Genomic DNA, 19715 nt, shown 5'->3' with positions numbered 1-19715 from the left:
TTCATAGTTTCATAGTTTAAGTTTTGATTAAATGCTTATCCAAAAGTATAAAGCATTGTACAAAGTATTTAAAAATAACTGGGAGATGAACATTTTTAAATTATTGGACATACACAACTAAATAGCTGGGAGACAAATATTTTTCATACTGTATTTTTGGCATGTATAGTATAACTATGGGTCTCATTTCCAAAAAGAAAAACATCCAAACAGTGGCATGGAGGGGCAGATGAATGTTTTTCTCCCCAAACCCTTCCAATTTTCTAATTTCAAAACCTATTATCTAGGCAACGTTTTTTAAAACCCAGCACTACTTTTCTTTGGGCACTCGTTTGTTCCTTTTAAAGCTGTTTGTCATAACACCTTACCTACCACGGACCCCTGAAGAAGGCGTGTTGTCCGAAACACAGACCGTGTCGGGTCCCTGGTTTGGTAATAAGGTTGTATATACCATTAAAGTTTGAAATAAACAGTGCCTGCATCTTGTACATAGTCTGCAGTTGTTTTTGTTTTTTTGTTGTTTTTTTTGCTTTGCTGCTTGGTTTGCTGCAATTCCTGTTGGATTTTTCTTTTGCTTAGGCTCTCCCTGTACCATTTTTGTTCCAATTTAGATTCCGGTTGGCCCAGGCACCTAAGGCCCCTTCTGTGGGTGGGACTTTAGGCACCTGGCCCAATCAGGCCCTAAGGCCCACCATTCGGCGGATGGCGGGCCTGCCAAGCGGACGGGCTTGGAACCTGTCCGTCCGTCCAACAGATTTTAGGTAAGGTAGGGTGTCGGGGGTGGGGATGTCACGGGGTCACCAGTTGGGGGGTAGATCAGAGGTTTGGGGGAGCTGTCATGGAGGGATGCATCATGGGCAGGAGGGTCTGGGATCCCTCCTGCCTGTATCGGATTGGGGGGGGGTGGGGAGGTCACAGGGGAGGAGGGGTTGGGCTCCTCCTGCCTGTATCAAATTGGGGGAGTGCGGGGTCACGTCTCAGCAGGAGAGATTGGCTATCTCTGCTGCCGCGATGGCGATCCCCCACCCCCCGAACCGTGGCATTTCAGGGGGAGGATCGAAGCAGGGGAGATGAGGCATCTCTCCTGCCATGATTGTTGTGGTGGGGGGCGGGCAGGTTGCCGGGGTCTCTGAGCTGATCACGGCAACCGCGATCAGCTCAGCGGCCCCTTTTTGGCACTTATACCTGTTTTGACTTGGTCTAAGTTAAAATGTTTGAGTGCCGACTAGGCAACCTTTTAAAACTTTTGGTTATACCTGCTGTACGACTAAGTCTAGGTCTGCCTACCTCCCGCCCTTTCCGCCCTTTCCTCTCCTCTAAAAACACCTCTTTTCGCTCTAGGCATTTAGAGGCAGGGGAAAGGCCTAAGCTGGCTTTAGATACGTCTAAAACCAGCTTTGATTATGGGTACTTGGACAATTTGGCTTTTTGATCGTCCAAATACCGATTTAGGCCACATTTTAGACTTTATTTTTAAAATTATGAGCCCCTTACTTACTATACTCTTTGTATATGCACCAATACCTTTTTTTTGATATGCTATACTGCCAAGTATATAGGACATTGATATAGAGGCAATTCTATAGAAGTACATTTAGATGTAGGCAACTTGATGGATTGAGGGGAGCACATATTCTATAATGACCTCTGGGTGCCCAAATTTAATTAAAGAATATTAGCATAAACTCCCATGTCTATGGCAGGCATACATGAGGATGCCTTAATGTGGCAAAGAACAGGCACAATTTACAGTATTCTATAAGTTCTGTGCGTGAGAGACATGCCCAAGTCCCTCTCATGCTTCACCAACCGCTTTTAAGAAGCGTCATCCCCCCTCCTTTGTTTTCTCCTTACCCTCTTACCACCCTTTTTTTTATTTTATCTCGATGTATTTTACTCTTGCCTCACCCTTGATCCTCTTGTTTATGTTTGTTTAAGTCATACCTATTGAACATATATATATAATATCCTTTCTTAAACTTTTTTGCATTGTAAACCGTCTACAGTACGTACAAGTTGATAGATGGTATATAAAGTGTAGAATAAACTTGGAACTATGCATACACCTCTTGGAATTGAATGATATGCCACTTACATGTGTCCTTATAAAGTGGTGCTTCGGGTTCTTCTGTGTGTGTGATAGCGCATTGTTGCATTTACAGTCACAAAGTGCGCATAACTACAGACACACGGTTATAGAACTTCCTTTCATGCACATTGAATATTTTTGTTAAAACTAGGACCAGTAACTAACCCCCTCTTCTATGAAACTGCAATAGCAGTTTTTAGCACGGTGAGCCGTACTGAATGGCCTGCCCTGCTCTCGACGCTCCTATGAGTGTTGGGAGCAGCGCGGGCAATTCAGCGCGGCTCTCTGTACTACAAACTGCTAGCGCAGTTTAATAGAAGAGGGGGAAAAACTTATACTCCTAGGGTTTTGTACTAAATAATGTTTTATTTCTAAGGTCCTTTTTTTCTTCCTTAGGAAGGTTGTTTTTTAAAAAAAATTGGTTTGTTTTCAGTGGAGCGGTGGGGTTGGCAACTTTGGGTATTCATTCCTTTGTTTTATCCTCCTATATTTTAAAATAAAGTTTACAAAATTACCCTCAAAAGGTTTTTATTTTTAGGTATTTATATACTGCCTTCAAAGTTATCTAAGCGGTTTATAATCAGTGAGACAGAAATAGTATGTCTCTGCCTCTGTTTCTATGACCAATCTGCTTGGATTCTTTTATTTTTTTTCTCTCAATGTGATCTGTCTGGCTCTGAACCAAAACCCATAGAAACATAGAAAAAAGCGGCAGAAAAGAGCTATAGCCCACCAAGTCTGCCCATTCCAAGTATCCCCCCCCTGAGTTTACTCCCTTAAAGATCCCACGTGAGTATCCCATTTTCTCTTAAAATCCATCACGCTGCTGGCCTTTATCACCTGGAGTGGGAGTCTGTTCCAATGATCCACAACTCTCTCGGTGAAGAAATACTTCCTGAAGTCGCCATGAAACTTCCCTCCCCTGATTTTCAGCGGATGCCCTCTGGTGGTCGAGGGTCCCATGAGCCAGAAGATATCATCTTCTGACTCGATGCGTCCCGTGATATACTTATACGTTTCAATCATATCTCCCCCGTTCTCTTCTTTCCTCAATTGAGTACAGCCGCAATTTCTTTAGTCTTTCTTCATACGTGAGATCCATGAGCCCCAAGACCATCCTGGTGGCTGTTCGCTGTACCGACTCGATCCTCAGCACGTCCTTTCGGTGGTGTGGTCTCCAAAACTGAACGCAGTACTCTAAGTGAGGCCTTACCATGGCTCTGTACAACAGCATCATAACTTCAGGTCTCCTGCTGACGAAACCTCTGTGGATACATCCCATCATTTGTCTTGCCCTGGAGGAAGCCTTCTCCACTTGATTGGCAACCTTCATGTCCTGGCTAATGATCACTCCTAGATCACGTTCCGTTGTGGTCCTAACCAAGGTCTCACCATTTAGTACATAAGTTCTACACGGGTTTCTCTTTCCCAGGTGCATTATCTTGCATTTTTTAGCATTGAAGCCTAGCTGCCAAGTAGTTGACCATTGTTCCAGCAGCAGTAGGTCGTGTGTCATATTATCAGGTAATAAGCTTCTGCCTACTATGTTGCAAAGTTTGGCGTCGTCGGCGAACAGTGATACCCTTCCTCTAAGTCCTTGCGTCATATCTCTTATGAATAAGTTGAATAGAATCAGGCCCAGGACCGAGCCCTGCAGCACTCCACTTATCACGTCCGAAGCTTCGGATGGGGTACCGTTCACCACCACCCTCTGATGTCTACCGCTCAGCCAATCCCCAACCCATGTAGTTAGAGTGTCTCCTAATCCTATGGATTTCAGCTTGTTCAGTAATCTTCGATGAGGGACGCTATCAAATGCTTTACTGAAGTCCAAATACACTACGTCCAGTGACTCTCCGGCGTCCAGTTGTCTAGTAACCCAGCCTAAGAGATTTTTAACCAAGAGTCAGTTTTCACTTACACTGACAAACTGTGCTGCCTGGTTTTTTCCCTCTCCTGCTTCTCTGTAGCCAACACCTTTGTCTTAGTTTATCCTTCTGAATACAAGAGAGAAAATGGTGCTCAGTTTTTGTTTTCATTTATCTTATGGAGCTTCTGACATGATCAGTCCTGGGATTTGGGAGAAGGGAGACAAGGATAGGTTTTTTTTTTACTGCTTGTCAAAATGTTTTAAGATGATTGGGAAAATGGCAAATGTTTTTGGGATTTTTGTTAAGTTTCCCAAGGCTTGTTTACTGGTCTTGTAGATCACAAATTTTATGAATGAAGATTGATCTCATTGCAGCTCCACTATCCAAAAAAGCAAACAGGATACTAGGAATTTTTTTAGAAAGGGATGGTTAACAAGACTAAGAATGTTATAATGTTATAATGCTGCATGGTGCTGTATGGTGTTATAATGCTGTATTGCTGCATGGTGTGACCTCATCTAGAGTATTTTGTTCAATTCTGGTCTCCTTATGTCAAGAAAGATATAGTGGCACTAGAAAAGGTTCAAAGAAGAACAACCAAGATGATAGAGGGGATGCAACTCCTCTCGTATGAGGAAAGACAAAAAAGGTTAGGGATTTTCAGCATGGAAAAGAGACAGCTGAGGGGAGATATGATTGAAGTCTACAAAATCCTGAGTGGAGTAGTAGATGTAAAACTTTTTCCTCCTCATAAGACAAATACCGGGAGGACAAGTTGAAAATTCAAGTTATTTGCGAACATTCTTTTTGGTTCAAGTTTGCATGGTTTGGGTTGGCCTGGCGATTATGAGCCAATCAGGACCTTAGACCCCTCCTACTGGAGCGACAACCTTGACTTGTAGCATTTATTAAAGATTATTCCCAATAATGTGATTGGTTTCTTGGGTTCTGTATTACATCAAGATTTTCAGTGTCCCAAAATGGCATAGTGTAGTGGTACGTCAGCTGCAAGTTGCTTCTACCCTGTCTATCAGGTTCAAAATGTTGGTTTGACCCCTAGCAGTAGTCTCTCAGTACTACTGATAGAGGTCAAGCTTTAAAATAAGGGCAGGAAGACAAATTGGGGTTAGGTCATCAGTGGGTAAGGGGAATTGACTGAAGGTCCTGGTAGTTGAATAGGGCTTGGACTGAGGTTATTAAATGTGTATTGGGGGAAGCTCCAGAACATGCTGCTGTTCCAACTGTTTCAGCCTCTTTAAGATGGCATTCCAGAAGCATCAGGTCATGTTCTAGCAGGCTGATGCTCCTAGGGAACATAATAATGTATCATGTATGCATAATCACACGTTTCATTATTCCCTTACTAACTTGTGGTACAGAACTGAGTGTGCTATAATATAAAATTTTACTATCGTTTTGTAACTCTAGAACATGAGGTGCCCTCAAATCAGATTTATGGTTTATTAAAATTTCATATACCACCATTCCTGAGCACAAAATGGGGCAGTTTACAATTTAAACAAGTTTTAACAAAAAAGAAAAGGAACTCCATTAGTTAAAGGAAAGTAAACCAGTCATACAACACAGGACAAAGGAAAGAAAAAAAGCAAACAAAAAAATTCAAATTAGGTCAGTGAATCTTGTTGCCACCATCACTCCAAAAGCTTTCTCAAACAGATATGTCTTTAAGGCAATATGAAACTTTGAATAAGATAATTCAAGGCAAATATACGTAAGAAGGAAAAGAGTATTCCACAGTGAAGGAACAAAATCTTAAATTGTATTCAATAACAAATGGAAAACCAGTGGTATTGAATAAAAAGAGGGACCACATGCTCAAAGAGAGTGTCATGGGTAAGTGCCTAGATGGCAGTATTTTGCACAGTTTGTGCTCTGCATAAAGATAATAAAGGCAATCCTGATTAAATAGAATTACAGTAGTCTAGACCTAATGTGAGAAACATAAAGAAAAGTTTGTTGTAAAGATCTGTCAAGAAAAGATTGATCAATATGAAATTAAAATATGAAAAGATGTTTTAACCAATTTTGAAATCAGTTTTCTGAAGTTTAATTCTTGATCAATTATAATCCCTAGGTACTTAAATGAAGTAGGGAAAGGAGATTGGGACTTATATACCACCTTTTTGTAGTTATTCAACCAAACTCAAAGCAGTTTACATACAGGTACTTCAAGCATTTTCCCTATCTGTCCTGGTGGGCTCACAATCTATCTACCTGGGCAGTGGAGGATTAAGTAACTTCCCAGGGTCATAGGGAGCAGTATAGTGTTTGAACCCACAACCTCAGGGTACTCTAACCACTACACCACACTATGGGAAATGACACAATGAAAGACTCCCCCATCTTATGTTTTGTTGTCATAATACAAGAGTGATTTGCCATTTCCTTCTCCTAAGGTATGTAGGGTTAAGTGACTTACTCAAGGCCACAAAGAGATGCAGTGGAATTTGAACTTAAGCCCCTGGTTCCCAGGCTGATACTCCAACCATTAGGATATTCCTCTGTTCCAATTTAGTAACCCCCCCCCCCCCAATTTTGTTAATTGGGCTCTCTGCTGGTCCAAGACCAGGCCACTTATTGGGATAGTGGCACCAGAGTGGCATAGAATAGGTAGTACTATTACATCTATCAAAATTTGGCAGTAAAGGCAGCTAATATTGGCCCATTGCAAAATCCAGGCCTCATCATTCTCTTAATGTTGACCCTTCATGTAAATAAATGATCCTGTATAAAGTTTTATGTATATGTTATATGTAATTGTAATCAAAAATTATATCTCCTTGAATTAGTTGAACCAAAAATTAGAACCACCACAAAATCAAGCATTATAAAGTTTATATGTAGGACAATAAAATTGTCAAAAGTAACTTATCATTGAACTACTATAATAAGCAGATGCACTATAAATGCTTCTTGTCAATAAAAGCATAGTGGAACATTTTTGATAGTGTATCTAAGTCCAATTTGGATGTCTTGAGAAGTGCGTCCAAAATTTGGATGCCAAAAAAGTCCATTTTTGAAACGTTTTTTTGAAAATTGCCTACATCAGGATGTCCAACCTAGGATGCCTAACTATTTGGGGCATTTTTGACCACAAAAATGTCCAAGTTCAAAAAGTCCAAATCCAGACCATTTGGATGTGGGAGAGGCCAACATTGTAATGGACTGGCCACACATATATCCCAACAGAGCACTGGGACATTTTAGAAGGCACTGCTGTGAACTTCACATAAAGTGTGCCAGAAGTACATCTCGCCAAAACCCCTTTATATTGTATGGTGGATCCTCCAAAACTCCTCCATAACCTACTATGCCCACCTGTCTCAAACAACAATAGCCCTTATGGCTGCAGGTGACAACTATATGGCAACATTTTGGTGGGTTTTAGTGTGATCACACTTTCTACCATAAATGTAGTGGTTAGAGTGGCTTATGGGTCTGGGTTCTCCTCTCTAAGACTCACTAGCTTACCCATCAGGACACTAAAGACACCTGTGTGATGCTGCACTAGGATTTCCCATACCAGGTGCTGATGTTCTAGAGACAGGTATGTTCTGTTTCATTCAGATTTTTGGAGAGGGGATCAGTGACCACTGGGGGAGTGTGTGGGTCATTACTTAAATCCTCCAGTGTTCATCTAGTCAGTTTGGATACCTTTTTGGCATTTACCATATTTTTTGCTCTATAAGATGCACCTGACTATAGAGGAAGAAAAACCAAGAAAAAAAAAATTCTGAACCAAATGGTGTACCCTGTCCCACAGCCCTTCCCTGTACCCTGTACTCCTCTGGTGGTCTAGTGGAAGGCCGAGACAGGGCACAGGGCAGGTCTAGTGGCAAGCCGGGTCAGGGCAGACAGGCCTATTGGCAGACAGGAAGGTAGGCCTAGTAGCAGGCAGGTAGGCCTAGTGGCTGGCAGGCAGGCAGGTAAGCCTAGTGGCAGGCAGGCATGCAGGTAGGCTTAGTGGCTGGCAGGCAGGCAGGAAGGTCTAATGGCAGGTAGGCCTAGTGGCAGGCAGGCAGGGCCCCCCGGTACCTTTTTCTAATTCCGGTGGTCCAGCGCTATGTCGGCAGGAGCTTTCCATGCTCCTGCTCTTCCCTCGCTGGACAGCTGCCTGAGTCATGATCTGTTGCGGCAGTGAGCGGCAGAGCAGCGCACAAGACAGGTGCATGCTTTTCGCGCACCTGCCTGGTCCTGCACTGCTCCCTGAATAGCTGCTGTCAGTTTTTGCCCACGAGAACTAACAGCAGCCATTCATGGAGCAGCGCGGGAACAGGCAGGTATGCAAGAAGTTTGCGCCTTCCTTGTGCGCCGCTCTGCCGCTCGTTACCACAACAGATCAGGACTCAGGCAGCCATCCAGCGAGGGAAGGACAGGAGCACAGAAAGCTGCTGCCGACTTAGCACTGGACAACGAGAATTAGAAAAAGATACTGGGGAGGGGGGATTGTTATATTTGCTCCATAAGACGTACCCTTATTTCTACCCACTTTTGGTGGGGAAAAAAGTATGTGTTATGGAGCAAAAAATACAGTAGATGTTTTTAAAACAAGTCTAGCTCCAGATGTCTAATTTTAATCCAGTAAGTCAAAAACAAAAAAGGAGTGGAGGAACAACACACTGAAAACAACTCCACATAAATTGATTGCACAAGTGGCATTGCTAATAGCACAAAAAAGTTTTTTAACGGAGGAAAAAGCCTCAGGTTGAAAGAGAGCCAAATAATCAGCCCGAGTTTACCAACATCACTGGCATAAAAAACCTCCAGAACACTGTGGAATAAGTTTAGGGCAATGTAACCCAGTGAGCACCTTACAAATAAACTCCCCCCTCCTATGTGGATCCCCGTTTTATGGTACACTGAACATTTCTTCAGGCCAATGGGGTATAAGTGCTAAAACAAACCACACACACAAAAAACTAAGCTATATCACAGTCAGTTAGCAGAGTTATATGAAAAGAACAAAACACAAATACGCACTGCCGCGTTGTTGCTACCCTCAATCGGCTTCAGCGTTGAGTCATGGTGCCACTGTGATATATTTGCCCCCGTCTTGACATCAGGGAGCGTGGCAGACACACTGGCAAGGAAATAACTCCTGCCATTAAAGGGACAGATAATATTGAAGAGGCAATAATAGTTGAACACGTTAGTAGAAATAAAATGATGTTATTTAGTCTACTCGGCTGTATTCAATGTGAAATCCAAAACTGTTCATGTTGCTGCAGAACGAGCCTCCAATTGCCCCCTCACCCCCAATGGATGGAGGAATATGTTCCAAAACAAAACAGTGAGAAAATTACAAGCAATGTTGGACCATGGGCGTGTGTTGTAATTCTCTTTTCAACGCACTGCGGTGCTCAGTCACTCTCAATTTTAACTTTCTACTCGTGTGGCCAACATATCATTTCTGTAGTACATCAAAGGCAAAATCACTCTCAACTCCTAAACAGTAATTCATAAAGATGATATCAACTTATAATGAAAATCGTGCTCAGAGACATGGAGGTAAAACAGAGGGGTGAACCTCTAAACTATTACCTCACCACCCAATCAACGAGTATTCAATATATTGTCAGTTGATATTTTAAGACTTGTCATTTAGCTGTGTACCCACAGGTAAAAACTTGTTCATGTAGTAACAGTTTAGTGATTCTTCAAAAAAAACTTATCTTAAATGCCAGGTTCCGACGTGGCCCGTTTCGATCCTGCATCAGGAAACCAAAAGTTTAACTTCAGAAAGTGCTTCAAGGGTGGGGAATGTCTCAAAAATCTAAATTCATGCAAAGCTTTAACTAGCGCAATGTTTCCTCCACCAGTGCTGACGCAGGAGCAAAACGGGCCATGTGGGTCTCGGTGGGAGAAAAAAATAAATTTCGGTTTATGTAGAGAGTGTATCCTGGGTCTTTAACTAGCCACACACTGGAAACAAAGGAAGAGGAGGGACTTTAAATCTGAATAAACAAAGGTTATGCTACCTCTGCATCACTTTTTTAAATTTGATTTTTTTTCAACATCTCTCTCACAACTAGTTTGTCTGACCTTGTATCCTGGTCACGTGATCTGTTGTCGTGTATACTTCTTTGTGGGTGTTACTGACTGTTTGGTGTATTTGGAACCCTTTTCCTGTACTGTATTCAATAATATGATCAAAATATTATGGAATAAGAAGGGTGTTGAAAAGTTTTCAGTCCAACCAACCAACTTCCTAAATTCTGAGCGCTATTTGCCACTGAAGCTGAAAAGAGTGTTATTTATTTCAATAAGTGCCAGTTTGCAGAAACAAAATTCTGTTTTGACATTGTTTTAGATCATTGATTGATCCATATCCAAGTTATTCTCTTCTTGGTTTGGGCTGAGAACTTTTCAGCACCCCATCATAAATTAACCCCCTCTTTTACAAAACTGCGATAGCAGTTTCTAGCATGGGGAGCCACGCTGAATGGTCCGCGCTGCTCCTGACACTCATAGGAACTCAATGAGCGTTGGGAGCAGCATGGGCCATTCAGTGCGGTTCCCCACGCTAGAAACTGCTATTGCAGTTTCATAAAAGGAGGCTTAAAATTGTTGCGTAGAATAAAGTTAGAGAGAAGTTTTGGAATTCTCTGCCCAGTGAAATAAGAAAATTTTCTACTATTGGGATTTTTTAAAAAGTCATAAAAAACATGGTTATTTCAGAAATATTTTTGATTAAGTAGGGTGAATATTATGATTATATTTTAAGATGTATTTAAAGATTTGTAAAATTTTTATATTTTATTATCTTTTATTGTAACCCACTTGGAACTTTATGGTTAAGTGGGATATAAATATGGACACTAAATTAAATTATTGTATGTATATGAATGATAACATTTTCCCTATTGATTCATATGCTGGAGGAAATACATGTTTTAAAGCAGGGGTAGGGAACTCCGGTCCTCGAGTGCCGTATTCCAGTCAGGTTTTCAGGATTTCCCCAATGAATATGCATGAGATCTATTTGCATGCACTGCTTTCAATGCATATTCATTGGGGAAATCCTGAAAGGCCGACTGGAATACGGCTCTCGAGGACCGGAGTTCCCTACCCCTGTTTTAAAGAATATACCAATGAGCTAATGTGTGGGAAATCATCTAGGCTTCTTGCCCCTTTGGTCATGAAGAACTCTGCGGCATGCCTGTTCTTTTTTTTTTTTTTCAGCTTTTCAGCTTCTTTTAGAGCGGATCGGGAGGCAGAGGGGAGGAAGGAATCCGGAAGAAGCAAGGCAGAGGCAGAGGGGTAGCGGCGAGAGGAAGCTCCGCCCACCCCAGCGTGTCAGAGATCGTCTCAGCGCCCGGGCTCCCCCCTAAAAGGAAGGGAGCCGGGGCACGAGAAGAACTCTGCGGCGTGCCTGTTCTTTTTTTTTTTCAGCTTTTCAGCTTCTTTTAGAGCGGATCGGGAGGCAGAGGGGAGGAAGGAATCCGGAAGAAGCAAGGCAGAGGCAGAGGGGTAGCGGCGAGAGGAAGCTCCGCCCACCCCAGCGCGTCAGAGGTCGTCTCAGCGCCCGGGCTCCCCCTTAAAAGGAAGGGAGCCAACGGCACGTGGCCGTTCGGTGTGCGGCGAAGGCGAGCGGCAAAGGCGCTCACCTTAGCGAGAGCGCCTTTGCGAAGGAGCCTTGGAAGGAGCCCAGGCAGCCCAATAGCAAATCCTAAACTTCTAACTAAAAAAAAAAAAAAAAATACTTTTTCTTCTGTTCCCATTCTTCTCTTCTCTCTCTATTCTTTCAGCTAGCTGCACGCCGAGCTAACTCACACTCAGCTAACTCTCTTTCTTTTATTTTTTTTTTAATTTACTGACAGGCAGACCTAATTCACAACTTGGAAATGGCAGGGAGGACTAGAAGCACCAAGGCTACAATCAAATCCAGCATTCCAGCCACCATGGGGACCCAGGAGGAGATCACGGACGGCGTACGGAGGGAGGAGGACTCAGGACGGTGGACAGAGGTCTCCGTGCAGACCGAATCCATCCCCTGGCACTACACTACAGTCTCCACGCAGACAGAGGAGGCCGCTCAGCTGGATGGAGCCCTCATGCAGGAACTGTGGAGCCTCAGGGAGGAGGTGGTTCGCCTGAGAAGCATCCGAGAGGATGAAGCCTATATCGACGGAGTTGTTCAGGAGTTGTCCCAAATTACAGAGCAGACCCACGACAAGTCCATTCTCGAGACGCCCAAATCATCAGCTTTGAAGCCAACATTTGGGATACAGGAAATGGCTGGCGGCAATGACACCTGGCAGTTGGTGACCTCTTCCACAGGTAAACATAGAAAATCCCCCCATCCTTTTTCAATCTCTTCATCCTCTTCTTTTTCTTCCCAACAGGCAAACCCTACATCAACCCCTCAACTCGTTCTGAAGAACAGATTCCAGATTCTTCAGGAAGAAGCTGCCGACAAAGTACAGGAACAGGCCCAGCACGAAGAACTCGAAGAACAAGAGCAGGCCCAACACGCAACCCCATCTGCTGACCGACTTCCCCCCCACAACGGAAGAAGCGCAGAGTTATAGTCATTGGGGACTCCATGCTAAGGAGCACCGAGGGACCAATCTGCAGACCGGATGCACACTCAGGGGAGGTTTGCTGTCTGCCTGGAGCCAAAATACGGGACGTCACCACCAGCCTGGGTAAACTACTTACTCCTCATGACCATTTTCCTATGCTTCTTATCCACATAGGTACGAATGACACTGCCAGGAACACCCCGGAGACCATCACCAGAGACTTCGGAGCCTTGGGTGAGAGGCTGAAGCAGAAAAGTGCGCAGGTAGTCTTCTCATCAATCCTCCCAGTTAGAGGCAAGGGAAGAGCCAGAGATGAATGCATCCTGAGAACGAACGAATGGCTACAAGGATGGTGTCGGGATATGAACTTCGGATTCCTGGATCATAGAGAGGCGCTGCAGGGACTACAGGGACCAGACGGACTCCATTTGACCAGCAGAGGTAAGAACATCTTCGGACACCGACTAGCCCGCCTGCTTCACAGGGCTTTAAACTAGGTAAGTTGGGGGAGGGGACCTACTCATATACTGGTGTGGAAAGGAACTATCCTGATGGGACGAGTCGACACTCCGTTTCCGAGGTAAGGACCCAATTTGCAAACAGTTCTCTAGGAGCCACACAGACTCAGTCAGGAATAGCCTTACTGGGACTCAGCAAACACAAAGTGTGGAGGGCCATGCATGTTAATGCACACAGTTTAGGCAATAAAATTCTAGAACTGGAAACTGAAATAAGAGATGCCAACCTAGACGTGGTGGCAATATCCGAGACTTGGTTCACGGATGCACATGGGTGGGATATGGCTATACCGGGGTACAATCTACTTCGTCAGGACAGAGAGGGCAGGTTAGGTGGAGGGGTAGCACTATACATTAAAGAAGACATCAAAACCACCAGGATCACTGATGTCAAGTATACCGGGGAGTCCCTCTGGGTAGACCTGGCAAGAGGTGGCAAAAAATGCCTGTATCTTGGAGTGGTATACAGACCTCCAAGACAACCAGAAGACACGGACGCAGATTTAATTGAAGACATAGAGAATATCACTCTACGGGGCGACACTGTACTGCTAGGGGACTTCAACATGCCTGATGCAGACTGGACCACATTTTCAGCAACAACCAGCAGCAGCAGGAGGCTTTTGACCTCCATAAAAGGAGTACATCTCAGACAGATGGTAACGGAGCCCACTAGGGCCCAGGCGATCCTAGACCTGGTACTCACCAACGGGGAAAGGGTCTCAGAGGGTCTCAGAGGTCTCGGTAGGAGATACGCTAGCCTCCAGCGACCATAACATGGTATGGTTCAACCTTGGGAAAGGATCCCCTAAATCAATTACAAAAACAAAGGTGCTCAAATTCCGGGGCACCGACTTTGCACGCATGGGAGATTTCGTTCATCAGACGCTGAAGGACCAAGCAGGGACCGGCAATGTGGAAACTATGTGGTCGTACCTGAAATCATCCATTCACGAAGCAACTAATCGCTACATAAAATCAGTAGATAAACGGCAAAGAAACAACAAACCCCAATGGTTCACTGAAGAGATTTCGCACCTCATTAAGGAGAAGAAAAAAGCATTTCTTTCCTACAAACGTACGCAGAGAAGGGAAACTAAAGTAGAATATAAGACCAGATCTGCAGCGGTCAAAACAGCAGTTAGGGAGGCCAAACTTCGAGTGGAAGAAACTCTGGCAAAAAACATTAAAAAAGGGGACAAATCCTTCTTTAGGTATATCAGTGATAGGAAAAGGAACACAGACGGTATAGTATGCCTTAGACAACCGGACGGAAACTACGCGGTGGCGGATTCAGAAAAAGCAGAACTACTGAATGAATATTTCTGCTCAGTCTTCACCGGCGAAGCACCGGGACACGGACCACAATTGAAGGTAAAACAAGACGTGGATGACCCGTTTCAGAATTTTGAGTTCACACCTGGGGACGTCTACAATGAACTGGCAAGGCTAAAGGTAAATAAGGCCATGGGACCGGACAATTTACACCCAAGAGTGCTCAGAGAATTGAGAGATGTTCTGGCGGAACCGTTGGCAGTGCTCTTCAATCTCTCACTAAGTACAGAGATAGTTCCGTTGGACTGGAAAACAGCCAACGTTGTTCCTCTACATAAAAAGGGTTGTAAGGCTGAGGCTGCGAACTATAGACCGGTAAGCCTCACCTCAATAGTGTGTAAACTCATGGAAACACTAATTAAGTATAAATTAGATACGATCCTGAACAAGGGAAATCTCCGGGATCCCAGTCAACATGGATTCACCAAGGGTAGGTCATGCCAGTCCAATCTTATCAGCTTCTTTGACTGGGTAACAAGAAGACTGGACTCAGGAGAGTCCTTGGATGTCGTGTACCTGGACTTCAGCAAAGCGTTTGACAGCGTCCCACACCGCAGGCTGCTGAACAAGATGAAATCGATGGGATTAGGAGAGACTCTAACTGCATGGGTTAAAGATTAGCTTAGTGGCAGACTTCAGAGGGTGGTGGTTAACGGTACCCTCTCTAAAATGTCGGAGGTGACTAGCGGAGTGTCACAGGGTTCAGTCCTGGGCCCACTCCTCTTCAACATATTCATTGAGGATCTGACTCAAGGGCTTCAAGGCAAGGTAACCTTATTCGCTGATGACGCCAAACTATGCAATATAGTAAACTGCTATAATCTACAGGATGCTATGGAGCAAGACCTGCGTACTTTAGAAAGTTGGTCCTCGATCTGGCAGCTGGGCTTCAACGCCAAGAAATGTAAGGTCATGCATCTCGGTAATGGAAATCCTTGCAGAACTTACACCCTGAATGGAGAAACTTTAACCAGGACTACGGCAGAAGGCTTCATCTAAAGCACGACAGATGATAGGTTGTATCAAGAGAAGCTTCGTCAACAGGAAGCCTGAAGTCATGATGCCATTGTACAGAGCCATGGTGAGACCTCATCTGGAATACTGTGTGCAGTTTTGGAGGCCACATTACCGTAAAGATGTGCTCAGAATTGAATCGGTTCAGCGGATGACCACCAGGATGGTCTCGGGGCTAATGGGTCTCCCGTACGAAGAAAGACTGAGCAAATTGCAACTCTACACTCTCGAAGAGCGTAGGGAGAGGGGAGACATGATTGAGACATTTAAGTACATCACGGGACGGGTCGAGGTGGAAGATGATATCTTTCTTCTGAAGGGACCCTCGACCACAAGAGGTCATCCGCTCAAACTCAGGGGAGGGAAGTTTCGTGGAGACGCCAGGAAATACTTCTTCACGGAGAGAGTGATTGAGCATTGGAACAAGCTTCCAGTGCAGGTGATCGAGGCACGCAGCATCTCAGACTTCAAGAATAAATGGGATACCTATGTGGGATCCCTACGAGGGTCATGCCAAGGGATAGGGTCACTAGGGTATAGACTTGAAAGAGCGGGTCAGTAGAATGGAAGTATAATTACAATCATACTTAAGGGGGTCATTAGACTTAATAGGGAGGGTCAATAGGGTGGGCAGACTTGATGGGCTGTAGCCCTTATCTGCCGTCATCTTTCTATGTTTCTATGTTTCTATATTTCCCCACCCACCCTTTTTTACTAAGCCGTGGTAGAGATTTCCAAGAATGTAACCCCAAGGACTTCATTTCACAATGGTGCAGGCTAAGCACAGCTACCCTAGACGAGCTAGCCCCAATACAAACAAAAACCAGAATTAGCAGACGATCAGACAAATGGTTCGATAATGAACTACTCCTACTCAAAAGACAATGCAACGACTAGAAAGAATAACCAAGAACCCACGAAAACAGCATGGAGAAAACTAAACCAACAATACAAGCTAAAACTAAAAGTAAAAAGAAAGACACACTACACCAACCTAATAGGCAAAGAAACCTAAGACACAAAAAAACTATTCCAAATACTAAAAGAACTCACAGACACCAAACCCTGTCTGGCCAATAATGATACCCCTCCCCCCTCAGCCACCCTTTTAGCAGAATACCATAAAAACAAAATCACAACTGCCAGGACTACCCTCACCGGAACCCCAACCCACCTAGAAGAGATCACAATGCCCCCTCCCTCAGAAAAAGAATCAGCTGCAGAAGACAGAACTTGGTCCCACTTCCCCACTATACAATGGTCCGACCTTAACAAACTCTACAAAAAATACAGCCACACAGCATGGCGACCTCAACCACTGTCCTTCATACCTCTTAAAATCCTCCAGTACCAAATTACGTGCTCTCCTCTTACAATGGATACAAACCATGCTCACAGATGGCCTTTTCCCACAAGACCTCAGCAAAATCATCTTCACCCCAATCCTAAAACACCCAAAAGGAGCAACGGATCAACCATCCAACTACAGACCCATAGCCTCAATACCACTTTATGTCAAACTAATGGAAGCCTGGTAGCCAAACTCTTCACCAGCTACCTAGAAGACCACAACATACTCCACCCTACACAATCTGGTTTCAGAACCAACTACAGCACAAAGACACTACTAGGTTCCCTCCTGGACACAGCTAGACAACAGCTCAGCACTGGTAGAAAAATGCTGATTATAGAACTGGATCTCACCGCAGCATTTGACAAACCACTAGAAGAGATCCCAAAACAACTACGCAGGCACAACACCACTCAGTGTGTGAAACAGTTCAGTGGAGTGGACTACGGTAACTGGGGGGTGGAAATGGACCCGGAGTTTTCTCAGCAGAATTTCCCAGAACATCTCTTCCTCTCAACACATTGACACGCTGGTGGGTTTATTTTATAGCTTTTTCACTCCCTTCGGTCTGCCTGTCCCCCCTTGAAGTCCTGTCCCCCCTTGAAGTCCTGCCTGTCCCCCCTTGAAGTCCTGTCCCCCCTTGAAGGTCTGCCTGTCCCCCCTTGAAGTCCTGTCCCCCCTTGAAGTCCTGTCCCCCCTTGAAGGTCTGCCTGTCCCCCCTTGAAGTCCTGTCCCCCCTTGAAGGTCTGCCTGTCCCCCCTTGAAGTCCTGTCCCCCTTTGAAGTCCTGTCCCCATCCTGAAAGCCTGATGCCCCCCCCCCCCCGACGCCCGATTCATCATCCGGAAGGACCGCTCGCACCCCCACCACTCACACCCCCACAGCCTCCCCCCCTCCCCCATGGAGAAGCTGTCTACCTTGTTTCCAGATGCCAGTGAGCCCAGCTGTTTCCTCTGCCGGCGGTCCTGCCCCTTCTCTGAGCCCTGCGCTACGCTGCTTCCTCTTCCGGCAGTCCCGCCCTTTCTCTGACGTCAGAGAAAGGGCGGGACCGCCGGAAGAGGAAGCAGCGCAGCAGGGCTCAGAGAAGGGGCAGGACCGCCGGCAGAGGAAACAGCTGGGCTCACTGGCATCCGGAAACAAGGTAGACAGCTTCTCCATGGGGGAGGGGGAGAGAATGTGGGGGTGCGAGCGGTTCTTCGGGTGGGAGTGCGAGCGGTCCATCGGGGTGGGAGTGCGAGCGGTGGGGGTGCGAGCGGTCCTTCCGGATGATGAATCGGGCGTCGGGCGAGGTGGGAACTATGTAAAGAAATTTTTATATACCGCGCTCACGCATATACCGCGCAAGGTTATGCACGGTTTGTAAAAACACGTTTAACGCGCGCGTTATATGCGTGAAAATATGGTAATCTAAATTGTGTAGTTGAGGTAAGAGAAAAGTAGTGACTTGCCACAATTACAATAAACAGCTGAAGGATTCAAACTCTGGTTTCTTTGGTTATTTTTAAGTTTATTAAAATATTTGATATCCCACCATTATACAAAGGTCAAAGCAGATTACAATAAAATATAAAATACTAAACTTAATTAAAGAATGTCAAATATTGATAGGAAAGAGAAAAAAAAATAATTCATTACAAAGGCCAAACATCCCAAACTATTTCCAAATAAATACATAATTTAAACTTCTGCATTTAGTCTCAAAGACAACTAAACCAGTCTGCCCACTGCTCCATCCACCAGGCTATTCCTGTTCTCTCTGGACAGAGCTAGCTGTGTGGGTTTTTTTTTCTTTTCTTCTTGTACTGAAGACTGACATGACCAGAGTCTTTGCCTGCCTGTTATAACCAGGCTCAGGCACTGGGAAATGAAGCAGCTAATGCATTCCAAAACCTAGAGCAGGGAGGGCCCAAAATGCCTCATCAGATATCCAGTTTTGCCCTATCTGCCTCTATTTGGTCTCCTGAATAAATTCTGCTACAGCTTTGAAAAGCAAATATTTTAATTCGCTCTCTGTCTGAATAGCTATTCACCTTATTATCCTTTCTAGCCTCAGTAGATGAATCAACCCTTATATTTTCAACAAAAGGAACTAAAATTTATTTTGAGATGTCAATCCTTAATTGGATGCTTTTGGCTCATATGCATAAATTTAACAGAAAGTAAACACCAAATTTTCCTATATTCAGCAGAAATCTGACATTTCAAAAATCCCTCATCCTCATTACGAATTACAAAGCTGTGTTTCACAAATTTATCAAACCAATCCAGAAACCTGCTCTTCACTGATCATAGCTTGTTTTTTTTTTGTTTTTTTTTTGAGTGCCGGAAGGGGGCATGTGTTGTAATTTCTGGTTCTGAAGACTGGAAGCCCATATCAATTGTATTCAGTAAATATGAAAGAAAGACCAGCTTAGTATGGTACAAATCTCCATCAACCCCACAGCAGAATCTGTTGTCACAAAATGGTAAGAAAAAAAAATAAATAAAAAGAACTCCAGCCTAGTGCACAGGAACAATTCACTCCCTCAGCTGAGTTGGGATGATGTCAGCTTTCTGATTACAAACTGCTTATTTATGCTTCAACAGCTGCCAAGAGCTGCAAATAAGTGGCTAAAAGAGTGTCTAGACCAGGCTTTCAAGCCTCTATTGTCTGCTAGTTGTTACCTGGTTGACAGCGATGGGTACAGCTGCCTGGTGTGAAAGAGAGCAGGAATGGGGAGGCGTTGATTGACAGAAGGGCCTGCAGGGTCAGGCATGGTCAGCTCCCCTCCCCCACTTCCTCCCCAAATGGCCCCTGTGCTTTTATAGTTTTTGCAGTAAAGCAGCGCATTAAAAAGAAAATAAAGAAAGAAGAGATGGCCCTGCTTGGAGGGTAGCAGCACAAGGAAAATGTTTAAGGATATTGGGGGGGGAAAAAGCACGTTGGCAGATCTGTGACTATGGATAGATACTTCCTGGAAGTCAAACTAGTTAAACCCTCTTTAGTCTTTTC

Source organism: Geotrypetes seraphini, chromosome 6, assembly GCF_902459505.1.
Source record: "Geotrypetes seraphini chromosome 6, aGeoSer1.1, whole genome shotgun sequence".
Taxonomy (NCBI): Eukaryota; Metazoa; Chordata; class Amphibia; order Gymnophiona; family Dermophiidae; genus Geotrypetes; species Geotrypetes seraphini.
Note: the sequence above shows the minus strand (reverse complement) of the source record.